Genomic DNA, 15,789 nt, shown 5'->3' on the forward strand with positions numbered 1-15,789 from the left:
CTGGTTATGGGCTTCCTCGGTGGCTCAGACGGTAAAGAATCCGCCTGCAGTGTGGGAGGCCCAGGTCAATCTCTGCATTGGGAAGATCCCCTGGAGAAGGGAATGGCACCCCACTCCAGTATTCTTGCCTAGAAGATTCCATAGATAGAGGAGGCTGGTGGGCTACAGTCCATGGGGTCCCAAAGAGCCAGACACGACTCATGACTTCCCTGGTGGCTCAGACGGTAAAGCGTCTGCCTACAATGCGGGAGACCCGGGCTCAATCCCTGGGTCGGGAAGATCTCCTGGAGAAGGCAATGGCATCCCACTCCAGTATTCTTGCCTGGAGAATCCCAGGGACAGAGGAACCTGGTAGGCTACAGTCCATGGAGTCCCAAAGAGTTGGGCACGGCTAAGCGACTTCACTTTCACTTCAGCGACTAACACTTTGACTTGGTTATAGTAATGTGTAGAAGATGTATAAGAATATTAGGAAATAAAAATAACACTTGGAATCTTACTGCCCCCAAATGATGACTGTTTGTATTTTGGTGTTTTTCCTTTCAGTATTTTTCCATGTGCTGTGCTTTTCTTTTCTTTGAGGCCTCGCGCTGTGTACACAGATGTGAGGGACTGTCAGTGTTGTCAGAAAGTGAGGCTGAGCAGCAGGCTTCAGTCCTGGGTGGGCTCTGAGGCAGACGCTGCTTGTGGCAAAGACAGCAGCAGGGGGGGCAAGCTTGCAGGCTTCACCGTCCTGGGCAGAACTGTCAGGGGAGCAAACACGAGTACCTGTGTTGGGGTTCGTATAACCTGGGATATCTTCGGTGGCCTTCTGGAATTTCAAGTCAGCTCTTAGATGCTAAAGAGAGAATCCCAGAAGAAAGCAAAACCAGGACAACTTAAAAGTGACATTCATTCTCACCTCTGGGTTCTCAGGAAATCATGAATGGTCATAAACTGCAGAAAGGAAAAGCCTTGAGTACTCACTGCAGGTAACTGGCGGCTGGCCTACAAGTATATTCTAAAACAATTTCATTTCATTTTAAAAGGAAACCTTTCTTCATTCTTATAATCCCTTATGCATTTGGAAAATGAGTTTGAACTAGTTTACAAAAAAGATCAGGTCTCAGTTACGGATAAGAAGAACGAAGCATACTCCAAAGTGTCTCTCCCAGTGAAGGGAGCCATACCACTCGAACAGAAACGTAGTACCTGGAGCAGCGGTGTGGGGTTCTAGAAAGGAAGTAGTAGCAGGTGGTTTGGAGAGGAAGACTGGAAGCTCTGCGGAACAGGCCACACTCACCACTCTCTGCATCCTCTGGTATCCCCAGCTTGACACAGGGTAGTATAAGTAAGGGCTGATTGTGTCTCAAATCTTGCAAAAGATATAAACCTACAGATTCGGGAGACCAGGAGGCTCAGTGAGCTCCAGACAGGATGAACTCACAAAGTCAGTGCCCAGACATTTCATAACCATGCTGCTGGAAATGTAGACAAAGAAAAAAAATCTTAGAAGCAGCCAGAGAAAGTATATCACTTACTGGGGAGGGGCAGTTTGGATGACTTGCTTTTCCCATCAGAAACCGAGGAGGCCACCAGGAAGTGAAACAGCATTTTTTAAAGCGCTGAAAGGAAAGAACTTCTCGTTGTTCAGTCCCTGAGTCGAGTCTGACTCTTTGCAACCCCATGGCCTGCAGTGCGTCAGGCTCCCCTGTCCTTCACATCACCCGGAGTTTGCTCAGACTCATGTCCATTGAGTCAGTGATGCCATCCAACCATCTCGTTCTCTGACCACCTCTTCTTTCCCTGCTCCTCTTCATCTTCCCCACATCCGGGTCTTTTCCAATGAGTTGGCTCTTCGCATCAGGTGGTGAAAATATTGGAGCTTCAGCTTAAGCATCAGTCCTTCCAGTGAATATTCAGGACTGATTTCCTTTAGGATAGACTGGTTGGATCTTCTTGCAGTACAAGGGACTCTCAAGAGTCTTCTCCAGCACCACAGTCCAAAAGCATCAATTCTTCAGCACTCAGTTTTCTTTATGGTCCAACTCTCACATCCATACATGACTACTAGAAAAACCATAGCTTTGACTATACGGATCTTTGTTGGCAAAGTGATGTCTTTGCTTTTTAATACTTAAACTCTTTTTAATGTCTAGGTTTGTAATAACTTTCTTTCCAATGAGCAAGCGTGTTTTTTAATTTCATGGCTGTAGTAACCGTCCACAGTGATTCTGGAGCCCAAGAAAATAAAATCTGTCACTACTTCCACATTTTCCCTTTCTATTTGCCATGAAGTGATGGGACCAGATGCCATGATCTTAGTTTTTTGAATGTTGAGTTTTAAACCAGCTTTTTCACTCTTCTCTTTCACCCTCATTAGGAGGCTCTGTAGATACTCTTCTCTTTCTGCCATTAAAGTGGTATCATCTGCGTATCTGAGGTTGTTGATATTTCTCCTAGCAATCTTAATTCCAGCTTGTGCGTCATCAATCCTGGCATTTCTCATGATGTACTCTGCATACAAGTTAAATAACCAGGGTGACAATATTCAGCCTTGTTGTACTCCTTCCCCAATTTTGAACCAGTCTGTTCCATGTCCGGTTCTAACTGTTGCTCCTTGAACCACATACAGGTTTCTCAGAGGTGGTCTGGTGTTCCCATCTGTTTAAAAATTTTCCACAGTTTGTTGCGATCCACACAGTCAAAGGCTTTAATGTAGTCAGTGAAGTAGATAGAAGTAGATGTTTTTCTGGAATTCCCCTCCTTTCTCTCTGATCCAGTGGATGTTGGCAATTTGACTCTGTTCTTCTGCCTTTTCTAAATCCAGCTTGAACATCTGGAAGTGCTTGGTTCATGTACTGTTGAAGCCTAGCTTGGAGAATTTTGCACATTACTTTGTTACTGTGTGAGATGAGTCCAGTTGTGCAGTAGTTTCAACATTCTTTGGCATTGCCTTTCTTTGGGATTGAAATGAAAACTGACCTTTTCCAGTCTTGTGGCCACTGCTGAGTTTTCCAAATTTGCTGGCATATTGAGTGCAGCACTTTCACAGCATCATCTTTTAGGACTTGAAATAGCTCACCTGGAATTCCATCACCTCCACTAGCTTTGTTCGTAGTGATGCTTTCTAAGGCCCACGTGACTTTACGCTAGGATGTCTGACTCCAGGTGAGTGACCACACTATCGTTGTTATCCTGGTCATTAAGACCATTTTTGTACAGTTCTGTGTATTCTTGCCACCTCTTGGTATTAATCTCTTCTACCTGCTAGGTCTTTACCGTTTCTGTCCTTTATTGTGCCCATCCTAGCTTGAAATGTTCCCTTGATATCTTTGATTTCCTTGAAGAGATTTCTATTCTTTCCCATTCTGTTGTTTTCCTCTACTTCTTTGCATTGTTCGTTTAAGAAGGCCTTCTTATCTCTCCTTGCTATTCTCTGGAACTCTGCATTCAGTTGGGTGTATCTTTCCCTTTCTGCCTTGCTTTTTACTTTTCTTCTTTCCTTAGCTATTTGTAAGGCCTCCTCAGACAACCACTTCACCTTCTTGCATTTCTTTTTATTTGCAATGGTTTTGGTCACTGCCTCCTGTACAGTGCTATGAACCTCTGTCCATAGTTCTTCAGGCACTCTGTCTACCAGGTCTAATCCCTTGAATGTATTTGTCACTTCTACTGTATAATCATAAGGGATTTGATTTAGATCATGTCTGGATGGCCTAGTGGTTTCCCTACTTTCTTAAATTTAAGCCTGGATTTTGCAACAAGGAGCTAATGATCTGAGCCACAGTCAGCTCCATGTCTTGTTTTTGCTGACTTATATAGATCTCCTCCATCTTCGACTGCAAAGAATATAATCAATCTGATTTCGGTATTGACCATCTGGTGATGTCCATGTGTAGAGTCTTCTCTTGTGTTGTTGGCAAAGGATGTTCACTATGACCAGTGTGTTCTCTTGACAAGACTCCATTAGCCTTTGCCCTGCTTCATTTTATACCCCAAGTCCAAACTTGCTCGTTACTCCAGGTATTTCTTGCATTCTAGTCCCCTCTAATGAAAAGGACATCTTTTTTTTGGTGTTGTAGGTCTTGTAGGTCTTCATAAAACCGGTCAACTCCAGCTTCTTCGGCATTTGTGGGCAGGGCATAGACTTGCATTACTGTGACGTTGAATGGTTTTCCTTGGAAACGATCATTCTGTCATTTTTAAGATAGCACCTGAGTTCTGCATTTCAGACTCTTTTGTTGACTATGATGCTACTTCATTTCTTCTAAGGGATTCTTGCCCACAGTAGTAGATATAATGGTCATCTGAGTTAAATTCACCCATTCCTGCCCATTTTAGTTCACTGATTCCTAAATTATCATGTTGATGTTCATTCTTGCCATCTCCTGCTTGACTACATCCAGTTTACCTGGATTCATGAACCTATCATTCCAGGTTCCTATGCAGAATTGTTCTTTATAGCATCGGATTTTACTCTGACCGCCGGACACATCCACGTCTGAGCATTGATTCCATACTGGCCCAGCTGCCTCATTCTTTCTAGAGCTATCAGTAATGACCCTCCGTTCTTCCCCAGTAGCATAGTGGACACCCTCTGACCTTGGGGGTTGCTTATTTTCCAGTGTCATATCTTTTTGCCTTTTCATACTGTTCATGGGGTTCTCAGAGCAAGAATACTGGAGTGGTTTGCCATTCCCTGCTCCAGTGGACCATGTTTCGTCAGAACTTTCCACTGTGACCCGTCCATCTTGGGTGGCCCTGCGTGACATGACTTATGGCTTTATTGAATAATGCAAGCCTTTCTTAACCCAAGAAAAGCACTGTCAACCCCAAATTCTATATCCAGCAAAAATACCCTCCAGCAGTGGAAGTAAAATAAAGATCTTTTCGGATAAAGGAAAACTGAGGGGATTTGTTGCCAGCAGATCTAAAAAAAATTACTGAAGGAAGTTTTCCAGACAGTAGGGCCATTATACTAGAAGAGACCCGAAACATTAGGGAGGAAGAGGAACAGAAATGGTAAAAGTCCAGATGAGCACAACAGACCATTGTTCTCGCAATGAGGTCTTTGAAATGTTTTGTTGAAAGCAAAAAGTATGTTGTTGTGTGGGATTTTCAGCGTATGTTGATGTAGTATGTATTACAGATAGACCATGAAGGTGAAGAGGGTATGATGGTAATGTTTCTACATTCCACGTGAAGTGCTAAAATATTGATTCTAATTAGATTGTGAGAAATATATGTTGTAAATCTCAGATCAACCACTAAACTTCACAAAGAGAGCGAAAAATGAAATATTTTAAAATGGAATTCTAAAAAAGAAAGTTCGAGGAAGGGAAAGCAAGACAGGCAAGAGGAAATGTAGAAAGGAAAACTAGAAAACATAAGATGGACGGCTCAAATGGAAACGTGTCAATAATTACCTTAATACAAATGGTCTGAGCCTACCAACTGTGTGTGACATTGTCAGAGTGGGTTCAGAAACAACGACCCAGCTATGTACCGTCTAAAATAAATTCACTCCAAATAGGAAACATGTAGTTATAATTAAAGGGTGCTAAAAGATACCACTGCCATGAAGACACTAGTCAACATGCAGATGGAGTAAGATCGGGAACAGTAGACTTCGGAGCGAAGAAATCACCAGGGACAGGTGGGATGTTGCCAGTGAAGACGTAGTCACACTGAGTGTGTGTCTGATAGCAGAGCTGCAAAGTAGGCAGCCCAGAGCCTGCCGGATCTGAGAAATGTAGGCACATCCAGGGTTACAACCGGAACGCCAGTGCCCCTCTGAGTAACTGACGGGGCTACTGGCAGAATGAGCCAGCCCCACCGGGGAGCCTCCCATCTCTGAGCCAGGCTGCTGGGTGTTCGGAGAAGACTCCACACCCCAGCAGAGCACGACACACCTTTTCAAGCTCATGTGGATGGTCACCATGGTAGACCAAACCTGTGATATAAAAGAAACTAAATTGGAAAGGACTCAGTTTATACAAAATATCTTCCCTCACCTCAGTGGAGTTATCTTCTCCTTATCTTTCTGACAAGAAGAACATCTCTCCACACTTGGAAATCAAACACGTAACATGCTTCTAAACCCCTGGAGAAGGAAATGCTAATCTCATCCATTATTGTTGCCTGGAGAATCCCGTGGACAGAGGAGCCCGGTGGGCTGTAGTCCATGGAGTCATAAAAGAGTTGATCACGCCTGAGCATATGCTTCCAGATAAGTTTTGGGACAATAAGAGAGTCACAAGGAAAATGAGAAAATATTTTGAACTGAACAAAAATACAGTCTATCAAACTTTGTGGGATGCAGTGCTTAGAAGGACATTTCAATTTTTTGGCCTCACTGTGTGGCTTATGGGACCTTAGTTCCCCAACCAGGGATCAGACTGGGGCCCTCGGCAGGGAAAGCCCAGTGTCTTAACCACTGGACTTCTGGGGAATTACCCAAGATCGGAATTTATAGCATTAAGCCAGTTCGGTTAGAAAAGAGAAGAGTTCTCTAATTTTCTACCTTAAGAAACTGTAAAAGGAGCAAATAAACCCAAAACAAGCGAAAAGGAGAAAATAACACACATGAGAACAGAAGACACTGAGATTGAAAACAGAAATTAATAGAGAAACCACAAGCTGGTTCTCTGAAACGATCAACAAAATCAAATGCGAACAAAACTGACAGAAAGGAGGACCAAATTATCGGTAAGAGAAGTTAAAGGAGGAGATACTACTGCAGACGCTGCAGAAATTAAAAGGATAAGAGAGTGTTATAAACAACTCTCCAAACATAAGTTTGGTAACTTAGATGAAATGATCCACTTCCTTGGAAGTCACACATCACCAAAGCTCATTCAGGATGCAATGGATAACCCAAATCGTGCTGTAATTATTAATGAAATGGAAATTGTAGTTTAAAACCTTCCAAAAAAGAAATCTCCAAGCCTAGAGGGGGTTTCATTGATGAACTCTTCTAAATATTTAAAGAAAGACTGGGAGCTAACTGTGGCTCAGATCATGAACTCCTTATTGTCAAATTCAGACTTAAAGAAAGTAGGGAAAACCACTAGACCATTCAGGTATGTCCTAAATCAAATCCCTTATGATTGTACAGTGGAAGTCACAAATAGATTCAAGGGATTTCATCTGATAGTGCCTGAAGAACTATAGACAGAGGTTCGTGACATTGTACAAGAGGCAGTGATCAAGACCATCCCCAAGAAAAAGAAATGCAAAAACGCAAAATGGTGGTCTGAGGAAGACTTACAAATAGCTGAGAAAACAAAAGTAGCTAAAGGCAACGTAGAAAAGGAAAGATACCCATCTGAATGCAGAGTTCCAATAAAATAGCAAGGAGAGATAAGAGAGCCTTCCTAAGTGATCAATGCAAAGAGATAGAGGAAAACAATAGAATGGGAAAAATTAGAGATCTCTTTAAGAAAATTAGAGATACCAAAGGAACACTTCATGCAAAAATGGGCACAGTAAAGGTCAGAAACAGTCTGGACCTAACAGAAGCAGAAGATATGAAGAGGAGTGGCAAGAATACACAGAAGAACTGTACAGAAAAGATCTTCATGACCTAGATAACCATGTTGGTGTGGTAACTCACCTAGGAACCAGACATTCTGGAGTCCAAAGTCAAGTGGGCCTTAGGAAGCATCACTATGAACAAAGCTAGTGGAGGTGATAGAATTCCAGCCGAGCTATTTCAAGTCCTAAAAGATGATGATGTGAAACTGCTGCACTCAGTATGCCAGCAAATTTGGAAAACTCAGCAGTGACAACAGGATTGGAAAAGGTCAGTTTTCATTCCGGTCCCAAAGAAAGGCAATGCCATCTACTCCACAAGTGCACTCATCTCACACGCTAGCAAAGGAATGCTCAAAGTTCTCTAAGCCAGGCTTCAGCAATATGTGAACCTTGAACTTCCAGATGTTCAAGCTGGATTTAGAAAAGGCAGAGGAACCAGAGATCAAATTGTCAATATCCGCTGGATCATCGAAAAAGCAAGAGAGTTCCAGAAAAACATCTATTTCTGCTTTATTGACTATGCCAAAGCCTTTGACTGTGTGGATCATAGCAAACTGTGGAAAATTCTTAAAAAGATGGGAATACCAGACCACCTAACCTACCTTCTGAGAAATCTGTATGCAGGTCAGGAAGCAACAGTTAGAACTGGACATGGAACAACAGACTGGTTACAAATCGGGAAAGGAGTATGTCAAGGCTGTATCTTGACATCCTGCTTATGTAACTTATATTCAGAGTACACATCATGAGAAATGCTGGGCTGGAGGAAGCACAAGCTGAAATCAAGATTGCCGAGAGAAATATCAATATCCCTAGATATGCAGATACCACCCTTATGGCAGAAAGTGACGAAGAACTTAAGAGCCTCTTGATGAAAGTAAAAGAGGAGAGTAAAAAAGCTGGCTTAAAACTCAGTATTCAAAAAACTGAGATCATGGCATCCGTTCCCATCACTTCATGGCAAATAGATGGGGAAGCAATGAAAACAGCAACAGACTTTATTTTCTTGGACTCCAGAATCACTGTAGATGGTGACTGCAGCCCTGAAATTAAAAGACGCTTGCTCCTTAGAAGAAAAGCTATGACCAAGCTAGACAGCATATTAAGCAGAGTCATTACTTTGCCAACAAAGGTCCATCCAGAGCTATGGTTTTTCCAGTAGTCATGTATGGATGTGAGAGTTGGACCACAAAGAAAGCTGAGTGCCAAAAAATTGATGCTTTTGAACTGTGGTGTTGGAGAAGATGCTGGAAAGTCCCTTGTATGGGAATGAGATCAAACCAGTCAATCCTAAAGGAAATCAACTGTGAATATTCATTGGAAAGACTGATGCTGAAGCTGAAGCTCCGGTATTTTGGCCATGTGATGCAAAGAACTGACTCACTGGAAAAGACCCTGATGCTGGGAACGATTGAAGTCAAGAGGAGAAGGGGACGACAGAGGATGAGATGGTTGGATGGTATCACCGACTTGATGGACATGAGTTTGAGCAAGCTCCGGACATTGGTGATGGACAGGGAAGCCTAGCGTGCTGCAGTTCGTGGGGTTGCAGAGAGTCGGACATCACTAAGCCACTGAACTGAACTGAACCAGACCCACTTCCACAATATACATCTTAAGATAACAGGATTAGTCATAAGGTTCTTGTTAAGGAGAAACATGTCCTCAAGAAGATACATTGTTATATTGATCAAGACAAAGCAATGTAGAAAAAGTTTGTCCTTTTCTCCTCCTTGAGAGACCCGGACCCCTTTCTCCTTCTCAGGGGTTCCAGACCCCTTTCTTCTCCTTGGGGACTTCTTATCACCTACCCGAGAATTGACTGTCTCAGTCTCAGCAGCAGATTATCTCATAAAATGTCTGTGGTGGTGGTTTAGTCGCTAAGTCATGTCTGAGCTCTTGCGACCCCATGAACTGTATTCTGCCAGGCTCCTCTGTCCATGGGATCCTCCAGGCAAGAATACTGGAGTGGGTTGCGATTTCCTTCTCTAGGGGATCTTCCTGATCCAGGAATCGAACCCAGGGCTGGGGCTGCTGCATTGAAGGCAGATTCTTTACCGACTGAGCTATGAGTATAAAATGTCTAATTCTTATTATCTTGGATTTTAGAGAGGCAGCACGTTCTATATCAGGCTTTTCTATGAGGCATTTGTGGAAGAGAAGGAAAGGGGGAAGCGAGGAGAAAGGGAAATGGCAGTGTGGTCCTTTAGTTTGGACAGGTTTTGTTCTGTGCATGGATTGTCTCCTGTTGTCGTGGTGACAGTTAATTCATCTGAGCAGTTTAGCTCTCTCGCCTCAGATGCCTTAGTATAAGCTGGATTCCGTGCCCGGTGCCTCTCAAGGTGTGGAAGTGATGCCTTCCCCCGTCAGTCCGAGAGGGCGGAACTCGGGGCACACTTCCAGCCTTTGCGCTGGGGCTCCCAGGGGGAGGTGGGAGCTCGAGGCCAGGAAACGGACGGGCCGATCTTTCCTGGGGCCGCAGACCCTGCTGGGGTCAGAGGGGTCAGGCCTGGGAGGGACTCTGAGCAGAGGGCGCCTTGTCTGTGTCCTGGTTTGGTCACTCGCAGTCAGTTGCGTGGCTTCAGGCTGCCGACTTGCCTTTGCCTCTCTTAACCGGTGGCTCCTTCTCTGCAAAGATAATTCCCGTCTTGCCTGTGCTTGTGAAGGTTCAGTGGGAGGAAGTCTGGTTGGTAGTGGGTGGTGGTAGCCGCAGTGGTTCAGTGGTTAGAAGGCTCTGTGCTTCCACGGGCTCGACCCCTGGTACGCTGAGACCCTGTGTGCTGCGTGGTGCAGCCAAAACAGATAAAAGCTAACGTGCTCAGTTTGTGTTTCAGTGTGGGTGTTCCTGGAGCAGTGGTTGGTGTCCAGTGAGAGCTCAGTAAATGTCAGTGGCTTCTCGTGTTCTGGTCTCACCTCAGGGCTATACCTTTACTCCTGTGACTGGATAAAAATCTTAAAAAAGTAAGTTAGAACAACTTTGCCACTGTCAGGAGTGTTCAGTGTGTTTTGGAAATTTGTAGTTGGCAGAATCAGTCTTGAATTCCATCTGAAACAGCTTAAAAAAAATTTTTTTTTTACAAATTATAAAAACTAGTTCATGAAAAAAAACACTTGTAGAATCCCCAAATGAGAGAGGCACACAGAGTTAACAGGAAAGCCCTCTTCACCTGAGACTCCGAGCCCTGCCTCCCTACCCTCCCTGGCCTTCCTCTGAGCCAGGGGACAGTGTATGCTTCGCTCGCGGGCACACGTTTGTGATAGAGCTGTGCAGCTTCTCTCTGGCATGTCCACAATCGGCTCTCAGGAGACTTGCCCAGTCTGACCCTGAAGACGCTGTGGCCGGGATTGTTCAGAGGGGACCGTCCGTCTTCTGAACCTGGTCTGTGACTGACTGTGGGCTCCGGTGATTGTATCTGCAGCTGAGTAGCCTGTTGAGTAACCTGAACCAGAAAAGTGTGTTCCAGGCAAGCAGCTGAATCGAGGCCACTTCCGAGGAAGATGTAGGGAGGTGGCCCTTGGGAGCTTTCAAATGCTCCTGTGCTTCCCTGAACAATTTAATATGTTGATATAAAAATATTGCCAGCCAGAGAAAACTGCTTTTTTTTTCTCCCACATCAATCTAATTCCCAATGGAAGATTGAGATTTTTAAAAGTATTTTGTAGTCTCTGAGCACTGTTGGATCAGCAGGGGAGACACTTCTTGGGCCTTTCCCAGGGGTTGATGGGCACAGGCCTGGCTGGCTTGTCTCGGCTGCAATGTGTGGAGCCTAGCTGACCCTTCTGAGGAGGTGTAGTCAGCAAGCTGCCACGCGGGACTTGGAGGAACCTCAGATTTGAGAGGAGTAAGGCTGTGGACTTTCAGTTTCCTCTAAACTGTCCTTTAAGTTTCTAGTGTAAGTTGAGCTCAGAATGTTGCTCTGCATCTTGTCAGCGTGTGAAAGCGCGTCAGGTGGAGTTTTCTCTTTGCCACTGGAAACCCCATTGTTGTTGCTGTTCAGTTGCACAGTCGTGCTGACTCTTTGCCACCTGGACTGCAGCTCGCCAGGCTTCTCTGTCCTTCACTGTCTCCTGGAGTTTGCTCAGACTCCTGTCCATTGAGTCAGTGATGCCATCCAACCATCTCACCCTCTGCTGCCCCCTTCCCTTGCCCTCAGTCTTTCCCACTCCGTGGTACCCTTGAGTTCACAGGCAAGTGTTACGTTTGTTCCTTGATCCTCTGCCCATGTCTGATAGTTAGTGTGGCCTTAGGACCATGGAGGGGGCATGGCTGTGGTAAAGTGAAGTCGTAGTTCGAAGGCCGTGCACCAGGGGAGTTGATAGGAAGAGGCTTCGGAGCCAGACTGCCCTGGTTGAAATCGCACCCTGCCCCTGACCAGCTGTCACTTATCCAGGGAAGGTACTCAGAGCCTCAGCTGCTGCGTCTGGGAAAAGGGAGGGGTGGGGAGAGAATGCTGACGGTACCTATACTCGTTTCTTGTTGCTCCTCAATAAATTACCACCAAAGTTGGTGACTTAAAACAATACAGATGTATCCTCCCATGGTTAGGAGGTCAGAAATCTGGAATGAATCTTCCAGGCTAAGATCAAAGTGTAGGCAGGGCTGGCCTCCTTAGAGGCCGGGAGAGAGCCTGTGCCTCGCGTCCCAGGTTCTGTAAGCTGCCGGCCTCCTTGGTCTGTGGCTGCGTCACTGCAGTTTGTTTCCATCAGCGCGTCGCCTTCCCCTGCTTCCATCTTCACATCCTCCTCTGCCTCGATCTTCTGAGGACACTTGGGGTTATTTTGGGCCCACCCAGATAATGAAGGATAGTCTGCCCATCTCAGGGCCCATGACGTTAATCCCGCCTGCAGAGTCCCTTCTACCACCTAAGCTAACAGTCACAGGTCCCCGGGGTTGACATGGGTGTGTCTGGGGGCTGTCCCTCTGCCTGGCACAGGACTGACTCACTTCGTGGGGTTGAGGGGGTTGAATGAGACTCGTCCCGTCTTAGCTCAGATGCTCCCTCCTAGGTGGTGTCTTCTAAGCAGTTTTCCCTGGCCACCCAGTCTGAAGGACCATCCTCTGCCCCAGGGCTGTTGGGTATTTTCTGCACAGCGCTTTTCTCCGTCGTAAACTCTTGCCCACTTGCTTGTTGCCTCTTTATTGCCTGCCTCTCGACCCCTCCCGGAATGTGAATTCACGAAGCTTAGGAGCAGACCTTGTTTGCTTTTCAGTCACTTTCTCCCCAGGGCTAGAACAGTTCCTAGCTTTATTGGATGGTTAAAACGAATTTGTTAAATGGGTGAAAGTCACTCAGTTATGCCCCACTCCTTGGGACCCCATGGACTGTATAGTCCGTGGAACTCTCCAGGCCAGAATACTGGGGTGGGCAGCCATTCCCTTCTCCAGGGGATCTACCCAACCCAGGGATGGAACTCACGTCTCCCACATTGTAGGAGGATTCTTTACTCTCTGAGCCACAAGGGAAGCCCGTTAAATGGATGAATGAATTTCAGAATTTCAAAGCACGCCACTTTGTAGACTTTCTTATCTCTATGACAACATAGACATTTCCCCATATCATTAAGTATTCTCCCGTGATCTCGTTTTTACGCGCTGAGGTATGGCCTTTGTGCAGCCATGTCTTGGTTTATTTAACCAGTTTTCCTCAGCTGGGCGCTGGCGCCGGTGCTTTCCTGTGAAACCCAGTGGCCTGTAGCGTGGCTGGGCTTTGTCAGCCATGCGTTAGGGTGTTGCATGGAGCAAATCACCCAGTCTCACCTCCTGACCTCAAAGGGTGGAGACAACCATGTTGTAGGTTAACCAATAAGGAAATAAATCCAGGGTGCTGGTAGCCTGGGAATGAGCTCTGGCTAACTCAGAAACTTCAGGAGGCAGAATTCTTGACAGGTGAATTAAGATAAAGTCAAATCTAATGCCATACTGAGATAGAGAAGAGGCTCTGTTGACTTCTTATTTTTAAGTTTCAAATTTTAGTAAATTCAACCTGTCCTCACATGGTATATAGTTAAAACTTTATAAATGGTACTCAGATGTAAAATATGTGATAGAAACTATTGTTAAAGTAACTCGAAGGTTACCACCTGCCGAGGGGATAAGCAGTGTGTTTTTGGCAAGCATGTCTTAATATGTATTTAGCCCATGCTTAACACGTGTCTCTCATATTTAAATTCAGTGAGCCTGCAGGCTCACTGTGGACTAGATGTTGGTAGGAGAGGCTGAGAACCCACGCGTGTCTTTGAGAATAGAACGAGCTCTCTTCCTGTCTCAGGACTTATTTCCGGAAGGACACAGTAACTCCTCAGGCTGGGTCGGCTGCCTCTCCTGGGGCTCTTGGAGCCCTCTGATTCCTCTCCGTCACAGGACCGAGCACCCCCAGAGTGTGGTGATCGTTTGTTTGCTGGTCTGTGAGGGACGTGAGGAAGGAGCCTTGTTCATCTTTAGTCCTAGGGCCAAGCACCGCGAGTGCTTCTGGGAGAGACGGGAAGACAGGTGGGAGAATGACAGAGTCCACGCGCGCCGCGTGTCTCCTCTGTGCTGGGGGCTTCGCTCCTCTCCAGTGGTGGAGAGACAACAGCCAGTCCCCACTCTCAGAGGTTTCCTCTTGAGGGAAATAAGTACTAATCAGAGAGTCATGTAATTACAAGGTGTGATTAAGTGCTGTGAGAAAACAGAACCTGATGCAGGGAGGGAGATGAACAGGGCCTTGCTGTAGTTTACATGGGAGGCAAGAGAGTGTTTCTGCAGGGAAGGTATTTAAGATGAGTTCTGATGATGAGGTTGGCCTTCGTTTAGTCCCCTTGTGAAGAAAAACTCAAACCTAGAGAAGGGTTCGAGGAATAATTTAATGATGAACAGCCGTATGTTATGCTCCGCTAGATTGAACAGTTGTTGACATTTCACCATATTCATTTTATCCTGCCTTTTCTAGTTTCAAAAAATGGAATCACTTGAAAGTAACTTGCAGGTATCATGACATCGTACCGATAAATACATCACCATTCAGCGCTCTACACAACCATGAAGGTGTCATCAGGCTTTAGAAAATCATCAGTAATTTCCACAGCAGCGCCTGGCCGTGGCTGTATTCAGACGCTGTTCGTGACCAGGCCGCGTCTTCTTTCTCTAGTTGCACCAAGCTGCTCTTCATGGACCAGCATCCAGTCAGGTCCCTGTACTCACCTTAGCTGTGTGTCACTTGATTCTCTTCCTGGAAAACAGTTACTCTCCCATTCTTTGATGACATTTACCTTTCTTAAAAAAAATGATCATGGGTTAAAGATTCATTTAACACATTGAGGAGATGTGTGAAATGAAGCAGTAAGATGGAAAAACTTATTCCAAAGACATTTGAGGAAGTAGATAGTTATAGACATAAAACCAAACAAAGAATTAGAATAAGATTGCTAGGTTAGATTTAAATAAACGAATAGGGTAAGAAAACATCACCTCTGGAGTTAAGTTTTCAGTTGGACATAAACTTGCAAGTTAATATGTCACTTCACAGTTTCTGGGTTCTAATCGAGTGGTAGGTAGCACAGGCTTATCTCCTAGAGGATTAAAAACTTCAGGCAGGCTTGTTGAAAACAACCAGGTATAAACTGAGGAGACACCTCTCCCCCATGCATTTGTCTTACTTCCAAATTTTGAGTTAAGTTTTATAAACAAGGCTTTCCTTAATCCTTCCAGCCAGAATCAGCCTCTCCCCTTTTATCCTATTACTTTTAACAAATGGCTTTATTGTGGCAGGATTATTATACCATCAGATTCACTCAGTGTACGTGTTCGTGATTTCTTAATAAACTTAAACAGTTACGCAACGGCCACTGCAGTCCCGATGCAGAATATTTTCATCGCCTGAGAAAGTTCCCTCATGCCTGTTTACAGCGGATCTCTGCTTCCACCTCCAGCTCCAGGCGAACATTGATTTGCTTTCTGTGGAGAGATTTGCTTATCAAACACACTTCGTATAAATGGAATCATGCACATTATCATTCGTCTGCCTTTCTCTCCGCAGTGCCCCGAGGCGCGCCTATGTGCTGTCCACGTGCAGCGTGTATCAGTGCCCCTGTTCGTTGCTGTAGATGCTGTTTATCTGTTCCTCACTTGGTGGATTTCTTTTGGTGTTGGGCTATAATGAATAATGCTGCTGTGCATATCTGCTAGCAAGACTTTTTGTGGATGTATTTTTTATTTCTTTTGGAAAGATTCCTACAAGTGTGGTGGTGGTGGTGGGGGTTTAGCCGCTCAGCTGTGTCGGTGTGTATTGAACT

General features: G+C 45.2%; 1 protein-coding gene across 5 annotated transcripts in view; it reads left to right on the top strand.

Annotated features, from left to right (window-relative positions):
- Nucleotides 1–15,789, top strand: part of TBC1D14 (TBC1 domain family member 14) — a 117,648-nt gene that overhangs the window by 57,281 nt on the left and 44,578 nt on the right. The gene's annotated exons all lie outside the window — the stretch shown is intronic.

The sequence above is a fragment of the Ovis canadensis genome, chromosome 6 (assembly GCF_042477335.2).
Source record: "Ovis canadensis isolate MfBH-ARS-UI-01 breed Bighorn chromosome 6, ARS-UI_OviCan_v2, whole genome shotgun sequence".
NCBI classification, from domain to species: Eukaryota; Metazoa; Chordata; class Mammalia; order Artiodactyla; family Bovidae; genus Ovis; species Ovis canadensis.